Raw genomic sequence first — 4,860 nt, 5'->3', positions numbered from 1 at the left:
TGAGCTAAAGCCCAGTGAATAACACATTATGTAAAGAGGTTAAGAATGAATGTCCTTACAGTATGAAAACAGTTCATTTCAATCAGTCATTCAGTTGTTCAGTACAGTAAACAGTCATATGTGGTACATCCATTAGCATAACAGTAACAGTAGGTCTTAAAAGACCGAACAGTAATGATGGCCATCAGTCAGTAAACAGTAGTGGTTCCACGAGGGAACCGACAGAGATCTCTGTAACAGTAACAGTAACAGTAAACCGTAGGTACTAAGGATGCCACAGTACAGTTCAGAAATAAAGGACATACATTCATTCAGTAATACCAGTTCAGTAAACAGTTCAGTTCAGTATTCAAAAGATATCAGTTGAACATATCTTTACACAATTGTTACTCACAGAGTTCTGGGCTACAGTATGCTAGAGCGTGTCTCCCCAGTTGCCAACCCTACACAGTTCACAGGTTGAACACACACTAAGCTACACAGTTGGGAAATATCATAACTTAATCCCTAATTTGCCTTGGTGTGTTCTACAACGATATCCTCATCTAAATGTCTTAAACTAGGCCTAAGAATGCCTAGGATGGGATGAGGATGCAACAATACACTCAGAAAACATTTCGCAAAGTTTGTTGAAAATAGGAGCCTCGCTCGAGCGGGACTTTCTCCGCTCGAGCGTAAGTCCAAAATCAAAGGCTTCGCTCGAGCGAGGAATCCTTCGCTCGAGCGAGGAATCCTTCGCTCGAGCGGTCTGCAAAACAGTAAAAATACTGGATGCTGAGATTTTACGCGCGATGGTCGCTCGATGGTCGCTCGAGCGGAGCCCTGGACAAAGGTGCTCGCTCGAGCGGGGAACCCTTCGCTCGAGCGAGGAAGCCAAATCTGGAATTTCCAGATTTGCCTCCCAAGCTCAAACCAAGCATTCTACCACTCCAAACTCGACCTCTTGGGCCCAAATTCTGTAAAACATAACTAAATTCAATGTATAACAAGTTTCAAAGCTCAATTTATGAATTCAAGCCCCAAAGGTGAGCCAATTAAAACCATATTCAAACTCATTTTCAAGAATATGAAGAACATGCAAACACGCATGAATTCAAATCAATTCAAAGCTTCAATTTGATGCTCTAAGGAGCCAAATCTTTCAAAACATGATGAGTTCATGATCTCTTGTAAAAATATGAGCATGCATGTGACATTTTTGCCATGAAAACAACTCAAAACTCAACCAAGAACACATGCAAGCATGGAATGAGCTTCAATTCAACATGTATGCACCAAAACATGGCTTAACTCTACAATTAAAGCATGAATTGTGCAAGAACAACTCAAAACATGAACAAGAAGACAACGGAGCTACCTTAAGTCTTGTAGTTCAAGAAGGGAGCTCAAACATGCAATTTCTTCAACAATTTCTTTAATTAGCAAGCAAACCCAAGATGGAAGACAAGTTCTCTCACTCTCTCCCTCACATGGTCGGCTAAGCTCAAGAGAAATGGCTGATGGAAATGTTTTGAGTCAAGGATGCAAGGCTCTAGCATCACTAGGTAGTGTGCCACTAAGGGTGGCAATATGGTAAATAAACCGAACTCTTTAATTAGCTTATTTTAATCTAATTTAATCATACCTAATCAGTTTTCAGATAATTATACTATAAAATCACATTAATTATGAGGATCATAAACACTAATCAATTCCGATTTCGGCAGCCGATAAGGCCTTCAATTAGCAGTTTAAACATATAAGTATGAACAGATAATCATACAGTCAAACAGATAGAATGCAATTTAACTAACATATACTCAATCAATTCGGTTTCCAATTTCAGTCAGTCAGTTCAGTACTTTTAATCAGTTCAATTATCAGTCAGTTATCAGTCATTATCGGCTCCGTTTAACAGTAATCGGTGATTATCGGTAATCAATCGGTCATTAATCAGTAAACAGTATGGGGGTTGTTACAGTCTCCCCTCCTTATAAAGAGTTTAGTCCTCTAAACTCGAGTTACCTTCATTCTGGAAGAAAACAGGATTCAGTGGAAACAGTTCAGGATATCGTTTGGCCATGTCATCTTCCCTTTCCCAAGTGGCATACACGTCACCGTGGTTTTGCCAGTCAACTTTCACTAACGGGATCTCTTTGTTCCTCAGTTTCTTGATCCGTCGGTTTACAATCTGTATAGGCCGTTCCTCGTAAGTGTAGTCATCACTCAACACTACGTGGGTAGGCTCTATTACATGGAACGGATCCCGGAGATAATCTCTTAACATAGAAATGTGGAAAACATTATGCATGTGTTCCATTTCAGGAGGGAGCGCAACTTGATACACCACCGGATTGATTTTCTCAATAATCTCATATGGTCCGACGTATCTTGGCGCTAACTTGCCTTTGACTCCAAAACGAGTCTGGCCCTTCATCGGTGTCACTTTCACAAAAACGTGATCACCCACTTCATATTCTCTGTCCCGTCTTCTGACATCTGCATAACTTTTCTGTCTACTCTGTGCAGTTTTCAGTCTTTGCTGTATCAGTTTCACTTTCTCAGTTGTTTCATACACAATCTCGGGCCCAAGCAAAGGCCCATCTCCAACTTCTGCCCAGCAAATCGGAGATCTACATCTTCTGCCATACAATGCCTCGAAGGGCGCCATACCAATACTCGAATGGTAGCTGTTATTGTAGGCGAATTCAACTAATGGCAGATGACTTTCCCAGTCTCCCTGAAAATCAAGGATACACATTCTCAGTAAATCCTCCAGAGTTTGGATGGTCCTTTCTGATTGGCCATCTGTCTGAGGATGATAGGCACTACTCAGTCTCAGTTCAGTACCCAGTGCAGTTTGTAGGCTTTGCCAAAACCTCGATGTAAACTTCGAATCCCTGTCAGAAACAATAGACACAGGCACTCCATGCAGTCTTACAATCTCATCAATATAGATAACAGCCAATTTGTCCGCATTATAGATTGTCTTGACAGGTAAGAAGTGAGCAGATTTAGTCAGTCTATCAACAATAACCCAAATTGAATCCATAACTTTTCTGGAGCGAGGTAACCCAACGATAAAATCCATCGTGATATGCTCCCATTTCCACTCTGGTATGGGTAAGGGTTGCAATAATCCGGCAGGTCGTTGATGTTCAGCTTTGACCTGTTGACAATGAAGACATTTGGACACAAAGTCAGCAATTTCCTTCTTCATCCTCTGCCACCAGAAATTCTGTTTCAGATCTTGGTACATTTTCGTATTCCCCGGATGGATAGACAATTTCGAATTGTGGCCTTCTTGCAGAACTCTTCTTTTTAGTTCAGTATCATTTGGTACACACAGTCTTTCTTGAAATTTCAGTACATTATTCTCAAATTTGAATCCCGGTCTCGGTTTAGATTCTCTTTCTTCGATGATCTTTTTCAAGAAGTCATCCAGTTGCTGTTTCTCTTTAATCTCCTCAATCAGCGCCGGTTGAGCAGAAATAGCAGCTAAGGTTCCACCTTGTTCTCTCAAAACAATTTCAATTTCAGATTTTTCAAGGTCACAAAGCAACTCTTTCTGTCCTGTAAGCAAACAGGCTAAGTTTCCAATCGATTTCCGGCTCAATGCATCGGCAACGGTATTGGCTTTTCCCAGATGGTACAATATCTGTAGGTCATAGTCTTTAATCAGTTCCAGCCATCTCCGCTGTCTCATGTTCAGTTCTTTCTGTGTGAAGAAATACTTTAAGCTCTTGTGGTCGGTGTATACTTCACATGTCACCCCGTACAGATAGTGACGCCAGATTTTTAGTGTAAATACTACTGCAGCAAGTTCCAGATCATGGGTCGGGTAGTTCTTTTCGTGCGGTCTCAGTTACCGGGAAGCATAAGCAATAACCTTCCCATTCTGCATTAAAACACACCCCAAACCCTTATGAGAAGCATCACTAAATACAGTATAACCATCCGTACCTGTAGGTAAGGTCAAAACTAGTGCAGTCACAAGTCGAGTTTTCAACTCCTGGAACGCAGATTCTCTTTGGTCAATCCAGTCAAATGATGTCCCCTTCTGAGTTAACTGAGTCAATGGTAGAGAAATTTTGGAGAAATCTTTGACAAATCTTCTGTAATATCCAGCCAATCCCAAAAAGCTTCGGACTTCAGTCACATTTGTTGGTCTAGGCCAGTTCACTACAGCTTCAATTTTCTGCGGATCAACAGAAATTCCATTTTTGCTAACAACATGCCCCAGAAACATAACATGGTCAAGCCAGAATTCACATTTAGACAGTTTAGCATACAGTTTCTGTTCTCTTAAGGTTTGTAGGGCAAGTCTCAGATGTTGTTCATGCTTTTCTATACTTTTGGAGTAAATCAATATGTCATCGATAAATACAACAATAAAGTCATCAAGGTATGGTTTAAAAATTCTGTTCATGAGGTCCATAAAAGCAGCTGGTGCGTTCGTGACTCCAAAAGGCATAACTAGAAATTCATAATGGCCATACCTCGTTCTAAAAGCAGTTTTATCAATGTCTTCTGGTTTAACCTTCAGTTGATGATACCCCGATCTGAGATCGATTTTGGAAAACACTTGTGCACCCTGTAACTGGTCAAATAAATCATCAATACGCGGTAATGGGTATTTATTCTTTATAGTTACCTTGTTCAGCTCACGGTAGTCTATACACAGTCTCAGTGAGCCATCTTTCTTCTTGACAAACAAAACAGGAGCACCCCATGGCGAAGTGCTAGGTCTGATAAACTTCTTATCCAGCAGTTCCTGCAGTTGTACTTTCAATTCTTTCAGTTCAGTTGGGGCCATTCTGTAAGGAGCTTTCGAAACTGGCTGTGTTCCGGGAATCACATCCACGGTGAATTCAATCTCCC

The sequence above is a fragment of the Camellia sinensis genome, chromosome 12 (assembly GCF_055761805.1).
Source record: "Camellia sinensis isolate YWXY chromosome 12, ASM5576180v1, whole genome shotgun sequence".
Lineage (NCBI taxonomy): Eukaryota > Viridiplantae > Streptophyta > Magnoliopsida > Ericales > Theaceae > Camellia > Camellia sinensis.
Note: the sequence above shows the minus strand (reverse complement) of the source record.